General features: G+C 41.8%; 1 protein-coding gene across 2 annotated transcripts in view; it reads right to left on the bottom strand.

Annotated features, from left to right (window-relative positions):
• The window catches only part of sgcd (sarcoglycan, delta (dystrophin-associated glycoprotein)), a 479929-nt gene that overhangs the window by 146729 nt on the left and 319309 nt on the right, over positions 1 to 13891 (bottom strand). The gene's annotated exons all lie outside the window — the stretch shown is intronic.

Here is a 13891-nt window from a genome sequence, read left to right on the forward strand (position 1 = left end):
TGTCATGAGATTAGTAATCCTGAAGCCCCAGCTAATGCTCTGGGGACGTGAGTTCAAATCTCTCCACAGCAACTGTTGGAATTTAAATTCAATTAATAAATATTTAATTGAAAGCTAGTCTCTGCAATGGTGACCATGAAACTATCATCAAATCCCATCTGGTTCATTAATGCCCTTTAGGGAAGCAAATCCGCCATCCTTACTGATTTGGTCAATACCTGATTCACAGCAATGGGGTTGTCTCTTAAGTATTGTCTGAAATGATCTAGCAAGCCATTCAGGTGAAAGGGGAATTGGGAGTAGGCAATAGATGTTGGTCTTGTCAGAGTCACTCACACCCCATGAAAGAATAAAGAAAAACTACCATGATTCCTGGAGGAAAAGTACTAGGAAAACTAATGAGACTCAAAGCTGACAAGTCTCTTAGCTCTGATGACCTGTCGCCTAAAGGAAATGGCTGCAGAGATAACTGGATGCATTGGTGGCAATCTTCCAAATTTCCCTATATCCTGGAAATTTCCCAGTGGCTTGAAGGACTACAAATAGAACACAGCAATTTAAGAAAGTTGCAGAGACAGGAAATGATAGAATGGTTAGTTTAACATCTATCATTGGAAAAAATGATGGAACCCATTATTAAGGAGGTAGTAGCAGGATATTTAGAAAATCATAATACTGTCAGGCAGAGTCAACACGGCAATATGGCTTACAAGGGAAATTGGAAATATTATTAGATTTTAGGAAGAAGCATACAAACTGGCAAGAAAAAGCAATTGGCCTGAGGGTTGGGGCAGTGAAGGGGATCTCAGAAACTCAAAATTCTAACAGGATTAGACAGGGTAAATTCAGAAAGAATGTTCCCTTCGGTAGGGGAGTCTAGAATTAGGGGGCATAGTTTGAGAATAAGAGGTAAACATTTTAGAACTGAAGTAAGGAGAAATTTCTTCACCTGGAGGGTGGAGAAAGTGTAGAATTCACTACCTCAGAAGCTGGTTGAGGCCAAAACATTGTCTGATTTCAAGAACAAATTAGATATAGCTCTAGAGGCTAAATGGATATGAGGGGGAAGTGGGGAATCAGGATATTGAATTCAACGATCAGCCGTTATGAAAATGAATGGCGGAGTCTACTCGAAAGACAGAATTGCCTATTCTTGCTTCTAGTTTCTATGTAACATGGTTTTGTGAAAAAGAAATCACGTTTGATAAATTGAGTATTCTTTGAGGATCCAACAAGCAAGGGTGGGTTAAAGGGAAGTATAAAAGGAAAATCAGTAAATATTGTGTATTTGTATTTCCAAAGGATATTTGATACAGTGCTACATAAAAGGTTACTGCAGTTAAAAGAGATCATGCTGTTGGGTAATGTATTACAATAGATTGAATAGCTAACAGGAAATAGAGAGTTGGGATAAATGGGTCACTTTCAGCGATGGCAAACTATAACCAGTGGACTGCCACAGCCATCTATGTTAATGACGTGGACCGAGTATTTTGTAGCCAAATGTGCTGAGGATGCAAAAGTTGGTAAGAAAGTAAGCTGTGAGGAGGATACAAAAACTCTGCAAAGAAATATAGATTGTTAAGTGAGTGAGCAAAAATTTTGGCAGATGGGGTATAACGTGGGAACATGTGAGGTTATCACTTTGGCAAGAATAGAAAAGTGGGATATTACTGCATGCTGCAGTACGGACGGATCTGGGTTCCATTGTAAATAAATCATAAAAAATCAGCATGCAGGTGGATGAGAGAATTAAGAGGACAAATGGAATATTGGCATCTAATATTAGAATATTGGTGAAGTATAAAAGTGGGGAAATCTTGCTACAACAGAATAGAGCATTGTTCAGACCACATCTGTGTACACTTTGGTCTCCTTACTTAAGGAAGGATATAGTTGCATTGGAAACAGTTCAGAGAAAGTTTACTACACTGATTCCCTGATGAAGGGACTGGTGAGGAAAGATTATGCTAGTTTTTTTTATTGTTCCTTTATAGGATTTGGGCATCGCTGACTAGGCCAGCATTTATCACCCAGCCCTATTTGCCCTTGAGAAACTGGTGATGAGCTGCATGAGGCAGACCCACAGTACTGTTAGAGAGCAAGTTCCAGGATTTTAACCCAGTGATAGTGAAGGGACGGTGATATATTTCCAAGTCAGGTTAGTGAGTGACTTGAAGGGGAATCTCCAGGTGGTATGTTCCCGGGTATCTGCTACACTTATCCTTCTAGATGGTAGTGGCTGTGGGTTTGGAATATGCTGCATAAGCAATCTTGGTGAGTTCTTGCAGCATATCTTGTAGATGGTACACACAGCTGTCACTGTTCATCAGCGGTGAAGGAACTGAATGTATGTGGAAGGGGTAGCAATCAAGTGGGCTGCTTTATCCTGGGTGGTACCAAGTTTTTTGAGTGTTGTGTGAGCTGTGCTCAACCAGGCAAGTGGAGAGTATTCCATTACACTCCTGGCTTGTGCCCTTTAGAAGGTGGACAGACTTTGGGGAGTCGGGAGGTGAATTACATGCTGTGGGATTCCAAGCCTTTGACATGCTCTGGTAGTCATACATATATATACATGGCTAGTCCAGTTCAGTTTCTGGTCAATTGTAACATGCAGGATGTTTATAGTGGAGGATTCGGTGATGATAATGCCATTGAATGTCAAGGGGTGATAGTTAGATCATCTTTTGTTGGCGATGGTCACTGCCTGCACATGTGGCATGAATGTTATTTGTCCCTTGTCACTAGTTGAGCCTGGCCCATTGGATTTGAGAAGAATGAGAAGTCTTTCATGCGGAAATCTAACAATTATTAGGTACAGTCTCAAGATAAGAGGCCTCTCAATTAATACGTAGGTGAAGAGGAATTACTTGATTCAGAGAGTCAGGAGTCTTTGGAATCTTCTCTGTCTGAGAGCAGTTCAGGTTGGTCACTGAATATATTTGAGGCTGAGTTAGACAGATTCTGGATTGACAAGGGAATCAAATGCTATGAGGGACAAACAGAAAAGTAGAGTTGAAGCTCCACTCAGCTCAGCCATAATCTTATTGAATGGCTTGAACAGCTCAGAGGCTTATTCCTCTGTATAATTCTTATGATTTTGCAACCCCTGGTTTTACACTCCATCCATGGAAAGAAATATTGGACATCATACAAAACCATTCTACCCAAATAGATGAGTTTCACACCTGACGGTTAGGTTAAAATGATCTTCTCTATTCCACCTTTCAGGTTGAGCAGTGGATTTAATCATGGTATTTAAAATGTTAAAGGGACTGGCTAAAGTGGATTTCTGGGAAATCCAGAACCAAAAAGAATAACATTTTTAAATTAGAAAGAAGTAATTTAGGCATGAAATCAGGAAGTCCTTATTCATATAAAAGGTGATCTTAATCTGGAACTCTTTATGTAAAAGGTTATGTAAGCTGGATTAATTGAAATACTTCAAACAGATCACTCAATGTTTGTTCGGTTATGGGTTATGAGACAAAGATACATAAATTAAATTGAGGTACATATCAGCAATGATCTAATCATGTGATGGAACAGACTTGAGGGGCTGAAGAACTAAAACCTATTTGTAAGAACATAAGAAATAGGAGCAGGAGTAGGCCATCTAGCCCTTCGAGCCTGCCCCGCCATTCAATAAGATCATGGCTGATCTGAAGTGGATCAGTTCCACTTTCCCGCTTTCTCCCCATAACCCTTAATTCCCCTGTCTATCAGAAACCTATCTACCCGTGACTTAAATATATTTAGCGAGGTAGCCTCCACCACTTCAACGGGCAGAGAATTCCAGAGATTCACCACCCTTTGAGTGAAGAAGTTCCTCCTCAACTCTGATCTAAATTGCTCCCCCCCCTTATCTTGAGGCTGTGTCCTCTAGTCCTGCTAGCCTAAGCGGGAAGAATCTCCCTACCTCTACCTATCCATCCCCTTTATTATCTTGTATGTCTCTATAAGATCCCCCCTCAGCCTTCTAAACTCCAACAAGCACAGACTTAGTCTATTTAGTCTCTCTTCATAGTCCAACCCCCTCATCTCCGGTATCAGTCTAGTGAACCTCCTCTGCACTCCCTCCAAGGCCAATATATCCTTCTGCAAGTGCAGCGACCAAAACTGCACACAGTACTCCAGCTGCGGCCTCACCAGTATCCTGTACAGTTGCAGCAAGACCTCCCTGCTTTTATATTCTATCCCCTGCGCTATAAAGGCCAGCATTCCATTCGCCTTCTTGATCACCTGCTGCACCTGCAGACTGGGTTTTTGCGACTCATGCACAAGGGCCCCCAGGTCCCTTTGCACCATAGCATGCTGCAGCTTTTCGCCTTTTAAATAATAATCCCTCCTACTATTATTCCTGCCAAAGTGGATAACCTCACTCTTGCTAACATTATACTCCATCGGCCAGGTCCTCGCCCACTCGCTCAGACTTTCCACACCCTCCACGCAATTTGCTTTTCCACTCATCTTCGTGTCATCAGCAAATTTCGTCACCCTACACTCAGCCCCCTCCTCCAGATCATCTATACAAATGGTAAATAGTTGAGGCCCCAGCACCGATCCCTGCGGCACTCCACTAGTCACCAACCGCCAATCAGAACAGCACCCAACTCTCTGCTTCCTATTAGACAGCCAATCCTCTATCCACGCTAACACCTTACCCCCAACTCCTTGCACCCTAACGTTCTGTAGCAACCTTTTGTGAGGCACCTTATCAAATGCCTTTTGGAAATCTAAAAACACCTTGACCTTTCCTGTTATCTCTTCAAAATGCTGCAGCAAATTAGTTAAACGTAATTTCCCCTCTGTAAACCCACACTGGCTCTTTCTAATCAACCCACATTCTTTCCATGTGACAACTAATTTTATGTCGAATAATTGTTTCTGCACCACTGAAGTTAAACTGACCAGCTCAGGCACAAAGGCCAAAAGCCTTCCCTTCTCTGCTGTAAACTTCTGAAATTATTTTTAGATTGCGTGGAAAATAGAGAGATTGATAGAAATAGGCTTTTGGGCTCCGTATGTAAAAGTACCTAATTCAAAATAAGTGTGCAGCTAATTTCCCTGTGAAGCTTTTAGCAGCCAAAAGTCATGGAAGCAGCCAATCAGAGCACTGAAAAATAGTCACGTTGTTGAACTGTTGGGTGAATGAATTCACTGTCCGAACAATGGCGGTACGGTGGCACAGTGGTTAGCACTGCTGCTTCACAGCTCCAGGGATCGATTCCCGGTTTGGTCACTGTCTGTGCAAAGTTTGCACGTTCTCCCCATGTCTGCGTGGGTTTCATCCGGGTGCTCCAGTCTCCTGCCACATTCCAAAGATGTGTGGGTTAGGTTGATTGGCCATGCTAAACTGCCCCTTAGTGGCCCTGGATGCGTAGGTTAGAGGGATTAGCAGGGTAAATATGTGGGGTGATGCGGGTAGGGCTGGGCAGGGTTGTTGTCGTTGCAGACTTTGATGGGCCGAATGGCCTCCTTCTGCACTGTCAGGTTTCTGATTTCTATGAACATCCACAGGTTCCCCTCTGTCAACCGCACTAGTCACATCCTCACAGAAATCCAATAAATTCGTCAACTTCCCCTTAACGAATCCATGCTATGTCTGCTCGATCAAACCATTCTTTTCTAGGTGCCTCGCTATTTCTTCTTTGACGACGGATTCTAGCATTTTTCCAACTACAGGCGTTAAACTAACCGGCCTATAATTCCCTGCCTTTTGTCTGCTGCCTTTTTTAAACAGCGGCGTAACATTAGCTGTTTTCCAATCTACCGGCACTTCCCCGGAGTCCAGCGAATTTTGATAAATAATCACTAAGGCATCCACTATCACCTCTGCCGTTTCTTTCAGAACCCTGGGATGCATTCCATCTGGTCCTGGGGACTTGTCCACCTTCAGTCCCATTAGTCTATCAAGCACTATCTCTCTAGTGACAGTAATCGCATTTAGGCCCTCAACTCCTACCGTCCTTCTATCTTTAATATCCGGCAAACTATTCGTGTCCTCCTCCATGAAGACCGAGGCAAAAAACTTATTTAAAGCCTCAGCCATTTCCTCATCGCCCACTGTTAAATCCCCCCTCTCATCTTCCAAGGGTCCAACATTCACTCTAGTCATTCCTCCTTCTTTTTCTTGTATTCTCACAAAGTAAAATGCCATTGAAAATCTTGCGCTATTTTATTAAATAGCATAAAAGCAGGCTTCTTTCCCTAGCCTAGTGCCAATTCTATAATAAGGCTTACAGATAGAAAGATGTTTTGTGGAAAGCTTCAACCTCGCCTGTGGCTGGGATTCTCCGGTGCCGCTGCAGTGAATGAAGGTTTGGCTGAGCGCCAAATTCTTCATCCTCGCTGGCAGCAGTGGTGGGGCAAACAAGATCAGAGAATCCTGCCCCTTGTTTCTCATGGCACCAGGGAAATCAGCCTGATCACTTTCAAACATTCAGAAGCTTGGTTTTTTGAAACAGTGATAATGTTTTTCAGTTATAGAACTAAAATCTTCTCCACTGCTCTGTTTTTGTTGTAAGTACAATCCTTCATAAACACTTTCTATGCTCTTCAGAATAAAGATCAACTCTAATGAAAGCACAAGAAGATGCAGATTCTCTCTAGAGTTTATAGGTCACTGAGGTGAATCCAGAATTTTGTGGATAAAAATTAGAGTGCCTTACTCCTTCCTGCATTCTAATTACACTTCCAATCTGTTATGTTACACCCATCAAAAACTAATAGCCAGAAACCTGTGGGTATTTGTGGGATTTGTTCTCTTGCACACTATGAAATATTGGAACTCTTTTTTGACAAAAAAATGTGTTTGTTAATGTGCGGTGATTATGTATTATAGCACATTCTAAGGCTTCTTAATCATAAGTGAAATGATTAGTGACGTTACTCAGTTGTTACATCTGTTTTTATGGGTTTTTTTTACATGCAATTTAATCTTACTTCTCATAGTTACCTTCTCAAGAAAATTCTCATTGTTTTGGAAAGCATAGCCTTCTGATTCTAAAACTAGCACACTCACATGGTAATTACATTACAGCCTCCACCAATTCCCACTCAGGGCAAATCCTACCTTCAACAGAACTTCACTCTGCGGCCTCTCACTGCTCACATTTCCTTTCACTTGCAAATCAAATTACATATTTTATAGGATTTGGACTTATGACTCACTCAGTTATCTTAATCTAACTCTCAATTCTAGTAACATATTTGGCAAAATGCAGCAAATGTAATCAACTTCACAGCACACAAACAAGGCTACAGACAGCGGCACTGATATCCCTGGCCAGAACATACATGATTGGTTAATTCTCCCCTGTTACTGAGTCTGGATATCACGCTGTTGTAAAAGATTGGGATTGATTTTTCTCACATAATTTCTGTGTAACTATCACCCGCTCACTGCACCTTGCTGGAGAAATCACCCTGCTTTTATCGGAAAATGATGTTGGTGTTACAGTCAGAAGCTCTTTTTAAATGGACTCTAGAGGCTGTTTGCTGCAGCGCACAGTTTAAACAGACTGATTGCTAAGCATATAGACACAGCACAGCAAGCACCACGAATTCCAACGTAGATCGAGCTTCTGTTGTTAACTTCATTCAGAACAAATTGTTTTTTTTTCTCTCATTTAGCCAGTCTCCCAGAGCTTAATACACATTTTGTGATTTGTGCAGTAAAAGGGTGCTGGGCATAGCAAGGGTTAATGTGGGTTCAGAAAGCAGTATGATGTTAAGAGACAGAGTTGTATGGAAAGAATCAAGGAGCAGGCAGCATGAGGTTACGTCCTACTTTGGGCTAAACTTTGTCCATATATAAATAGTTACTTGTTACCAACACTACTGCTCAATCTTACAAGCCTCTGAATCACTTAATAAAACCTAATGAACAAACCCTTACAAACAAAATGTAGAAAATAGCATAATAACTGGATGGGCTTTTAATAAATCTTGTCCAGGAATAGGAATTCATAGTGCAAACCATCACAAATGGTTTTATAATACAAGAGTGTAATAAGTGAGAGTTTCAAGATGCAGGGCAGTTAAAGATTATATTTTCTCATATGGCAATGCAAGGAATATTAACACATGATTTCAAATCCCTATGTTATATCGCGAGTGGTCTAAAAAAACCCCAAACAGATAGCTGAAGCACCAACAGCTTTATAATAGTTGACCTAGAACATTAACATATTACAATCTTACATATTTCCAGTTTTTACAGCCACAGCCGATGTTATTTGCTGAACAAGTTAAGTTCCAAGGGGAAACCTTTTTTGACTGATCATAACTTTTGTAGTTTGAAAATGAGGGGAAAGAGTCACTGATCCCTGAAGCTGAGAACTACAGTAATATCTTTTAGGATTAAAAACAAAATATTTATAGAGAAAAAAACCTTAAGCACACAGAATGAAAATTACACAGCTGAAACATTCTTACAAAAAATCCCCCAAAAAACCCACTAGATGAGAACACACAGCCAAGGTACTTGGTAACAACTCCCCATACAAAATTTAGCCATATAAAGTAATGTTATCCAAGGCAAAAACTGCTGTCACTTTAGTAAAGTTATATCACATGGCTCTTCAAACACTTTCACTCTGCTATAGAAATCCAAAATAATTCAGAAATAGAATGGCTTTTTGAAATGAAGATATTTCTGGCCTGACTTGACGGCTATTTCAGATTCCACACCTTCTCTCATCACGTCACCAGTCTTGGGACATCTCCTCCACGTCGTCACCACAACTCAGCTCAACATCTTTCCTGAAATGTTCTTTTCTCCTATCATCTCTGATTCCATTGTCCTCAGCACCTCTTTGAACTCAACTTTTCCAACATATAAAAATGTTTCATGTCTCCCTGTTGCCTCCAGTTTCAGATCAAATAAAATTTAATACCTTTCCACATGTTTACTTATGAAACCTTTGCAGGTTCCTTTAACTCCCCTTTGAAATTTAACAGCTGAAAAGCCAAGTTCTTATCTATCTCCTAAAGCAAATTTCAAAACCGACTATTGTAAATCCACTTCACCATGGCTTCTCATTACAAATGCGTGCATCTTGCACCTTCACCCTTTTTATCTCTGAACTCTCCCAAACAAGCTATCTCTGTTAAACTTCCCACAGTTTAATTAAATCATGTACACACAAATAGCCAAACAGTCTTATTTGTGGAACGCCATCATATTTCCAAAAATATTTAAAATAAATTACATCCATCTTCAGAGTGATCAAATGTTACTCCCTGTGGTATAATTCATATCAAAGATTTTTAAAGAGAAAATATATATGACTGTTTAGAATGGTAATGCTGTTAGTTGACTATTATAGAAATTGCCTGATTCACATTTCCAATGTTTCAATCCGATTCACTTACCTTCACCCAGCAACGCCAAACTCAACACATCGTAACATTACCTATCCAGTTCTGCATCAGTCCAGAATCTTCTCCTGCTCGGGCTGTTGCTCTCTTGTTCCGCCCCCATCCCGAATCAGACACTGCCATGACGCTCACAAGCCTCTCGGCTGATTTCTCACTGATCTGATTTCAGAACAGCTCCAATGCTCTTAGGCCATGCATCTTTCTCCCAGATCCTAGCACATCACTCCCAGTATTCCCATAACATTTCTCACTAGTGCTTCTGAGTTTTTTTTTCAGTGTGTGCCCAGTGTTTCAAACACTAGGGCTCCTTTATCTCACATTGAATCTCCTGTGATCCCAGTGTCAATAATTCAGGGTCTCTGGTAAACTGCACTCAGAGTCATAGAGTTCTATAGCACAGAAAGAATCCTCTGGCGCATAGTGTCTGTGCCAGCTATCAAGCACCTATCTATTCTAATCACATTTTCAACACTTGGTCCATAGCCTTGTACGCCATGGCATTTCAAGTGCTCATTTAAATGCTTCTTGAATATTAAAGATTCCCACCTCCACCATCCATTCAAGCAGTCAGTTCCAGATTCCCACCACACTGGCAATAACAACCTTTTTCTTATAAAATCTTCCAGCTCACGAAGAGCAAAGCCAATGAGAAATGTTCTATTCTTTGCAAAAATCACAACAGGACACTTCCAGGAACAATAGCAACATAGCGATCACATCAGGTAGCGTAAAATGCCAATAGCTTCATAACAATCATATCAGGCAATTTACAAATCCTAGACTTCTGGAAGTAGCTTAATTGGATAACATTTGAACATAAAGCCTGATCAGTGGAATTTTATTGGCTTAGGTCAATTCAGATTATTTATTTTTCCTTTCGCTTTCTCCTTCTTCCATTCTTACCTCATCAAACTATGTATGCAGTTGGTTCATAAGAGAATGCTGTGTATTAAATAAAGCTCATTGAGATCTTTACAGTCCTTCTGCCAATATTGGGCCAAATTTTCTAATCTCCCAATCATTGGAAATCAGAAGTACAACTGAAAATGTGCACCGGGATGTTGTGGAATTCTTGACACAAAGATGATGATGTGGAAATTTCCCAGGCAATTTGAACAACCAATGGGACTTTGAGCAACTGTCTCTGTCTCAGAGCTAGAGTCAGAGCTTTTGGACAGCTTTGTAGTATGCACCTGGGTAGTTACTCAGGAAATTTTGGATATATTAAAACTTTGTCGAACACCAGGTAAATTACACAACTTACATCCCCATCACCCTCTCTGAACCTCCCAATTACTCCTTGATCATGCAACTATGTCCCTTAACCTGAAAACTATTCCAACTATTCCCCGACTTGATCCAACACAACTATCCCTTCCGACCTGGTGTGACCCTACTATTCCTTGACCTGATCCAACTATCCCCTCCATTGCTTTGCTACTTACCTGACCTGACTCACCTATCCCTCTGATCCAGCCCTATTACCCCCACGACTTGACTAACATGCCAACCTGACCGCACGACTCTTCCCCTTGGCCCAACCAGACTACTCCTCCTGACCCGATCAGACTACCCCCTTCCCTTGACCCAACCAGACTACCCCGATGACCACCCAACTACCGACTGACTACTCCCTCAACCAACTACCTGATCTGAACTGGCCACCTCCCCTACCTGACCTGACTACCCTCTCACCCACCTACCATTTACCCATCCTCCTGCCTATCCTCCTACTTCACCCTAGTCACATACCCACTTACCCATCTATTTGGAAGATTTGGACCATTGTTTCTTCAGGCAGTTGCAGTAGTTATTTGCTTCTATTGCATTTAAGGTGCTGGGGAGTGGGTACAGAGGAGATGTCAGGGGTAAGTTTTTCACTCAGAGGGTGGTGGGTGAGTGGAATCAGTTGCCGTCGGTGGTGGTGGAGGTGAACTCGTTGGGGTCTTTTAAGAGACTTCTGGATGAGTACATGGGATTTAATGGGATTGAAGGTTATAGATAGGCCTGGTAGGTAGGGATAGTGGGCCGAAGGGCCTGTTTATGCTATAGTGTTCCATGTTCTATTTCCTATAATTAGCCACAATTGCTGTATGTGATAATTATAAAAAAACTTTTCAAACCATTCCTCAAAGAACAGAAGACATAATACAAAAATGGATAGATTCAATTAAATTATTACCCTTTAAACACTGGCATGAACATTAACTATTTAATTTTCACATGAGAAAATTTGTTAGGTAAGGTTAGAAAAAACTCAGAGCAGCTACAAAACTGAAACATAATAAATTGAGGGTAACATTTATCTTCAGTAATCAGTGTTAAATGCTAAATTTTACCCCATTACTTTTTAAGTCAAACTGGTTTTGTTTACTAGGAACCCTTTCAGAGAGAATATAGAAAATCCAAACTCAAAAAAAATCGCAGCTTGAAATCATCTCTAGATAAAATCACCAGGTTAGAAAGGAGTGGGGAATATTGTGCTGGATTCCCAGTCTGAGACCAGGAATCCGATGCCAGCATCATTTCCAGTTATCAAAACTGCGTCAGGTCAGTAACAATTTAAAATGTAAAGTGCCTATTTGGCCTGGACATGAGTTGGCATCCAATTAGCCATGCTAGAAATGTCTGGGAGATGGGCCCCAGTAATTGAGGCTCAGTTGAAAAGGTAAGCGGCAGCTATGACTGGGCTTGGTGTTCACTAATGGAATGACAGGAGGGTGTTTAAAGGACCAGTGTTTATGCAGCCTGGTGTCCACACATGGTACCAAAATTTTCAGTTGCTTCCCATACAGTCTTACTGAGACAGTTGCTGATAGGCAGAAGAAATTGCCCAGAGAAACCAAGGGCTCAATGGAGGTAGCAACGAAAGTTAATAAAGCACTGAACACGTGGTCTTCAGATTGGAAATGTTTCTATGATTTGGTAAAATCTAGAAAGATGAGTGGTAAGTGGCTGTTGTGCAACAGGCTAACTACATGCAGCACCAAATACAACAGCTAAGCACGCTAAGCACCTATGGATCTCCCTGACATTGGTGGAGCAAGTGGCCAGTAGCTCACATATAAGGTGCAATTGAGAATGGATCATCATTAAATATACTTGACTAAGAACCCAGAGATCTATTTGAATAATAGAACAACTGCTCCCCAGTGGGAATATTGTTTGATTCGACAGCACAAACGTACTGATCTCTGTGATCAATTATGTTTGTTAGCATAAGCCAAATTGTATCAAGTGTTTATGGTTTGTGTTTTTTGAAAATTCTAAGGGCCTAGATGATCGACACTTTTATTGGCTTGCCCACACATTCTTTTCAAGCAAAAGGGGAATGTCTCCATGGATTTCATTTTTTCAAAGTATTTTTTACACATCCCACTTTTCACTGTGGTTTTTATTTTGGTTGTCAGTTAATGAGCATGGAAATGCCAGAGCTTTTTATATTTTGGGTGGGGGGGGGGGGATGTGTGAGGGGATATAGAGGGTGGGTGGAAAAGCAGAGCCAGGCATTGGGAGCATAAGGGGACATAGTGGGTGACTGGGTGCAAGAGATGGCATAGATGGAGTGTGGGGGTGTTTGGATGGTGAAGGCGGTGTGAAGAGTGAGGCTGGAAGGCCCTGTATCTTGTTTTGCATTGGGATGCCCCATAGCACCAAAGTAGGCCTTTTAAACAGGCTGCCTCTGCATCCACGAGTTCCAGCAGTCGCTTTGACATATTTTCCTGGTTTGCCTGGCCCAACTCCAGCTCACGTCTAGTCCCCAACAATGAATATCCTCCCTTGGAGGACAATTTCTCCTGAGACAGGTATGTTGAGCCTCTGAGAATTTTCATGACTTCCCTTACCCACCTTCAGGCCAATATGAGAATAGGCTCATACGTAAGGACAGTGCCCAACTGGTCAAGACAACGGAACCACATCTTCAAGATGCCAACAGTCATGTTCCCCCAGGAGGTGAGGTGTTGTAGGCTGTGGGGACTGGGATGGAAAGGCCAAGGTAAGGCATGGGAACTGGTGGGGTTACATCCGAGGATGGTGGGTGGGCTAAATTGGGCCAGGGGTACCTGTTCAGAAATGGCTTTCCCACTCGGCACTAGCCGGGAGTAAGAAAGCCATGGATTGGGTGCTTGGAGTGGCTCCCTGCTGCCACCAAATAATGTCCACTTATGGGCCCTATTGGTCCCTGGGTGGGTGGGCAGCCCAACACCCACCCATGCAGCTGCTAAATTAACAGCAGAGGCAGGATTGGGTGGGTAGACAGTGGGCATGGTGTCCGTTGGATTTCACGTAGCATCTCCATCTTTAAACCTGCTACAGAGGGAGCATTAAATCCAGCAAATGTTCTCTGTTTATGAAGCAAGAAAAATCATGGACCATTTCCATCACAGTGATCACCTCCATAACTTACATTTGTGGTGGTGCACAATGGTGATACATGATTTATGTGGTTGTAAAGAAAGAAAGATAGCCAGCCACTTTTTGATGAAGTTGCTGTCTTACTCATGAA

Source organism: Carcharhinus amblyrhynchos, chromosome 13 (assembly GCF_965287045.1).
Source record: "Carcharhinus amblyrhynchos chromosome 13, sCarAmb.v2.hapA, whole genome shotgun sequence".
Classification (NCBI taxonomy): Eukaryota; Metazoa; Chordata; class Chondrichthyes; order Carcharhiniformes; family Carcharhinidae; genus Carcharhinus; species Carcharhinus amblyrhynchos.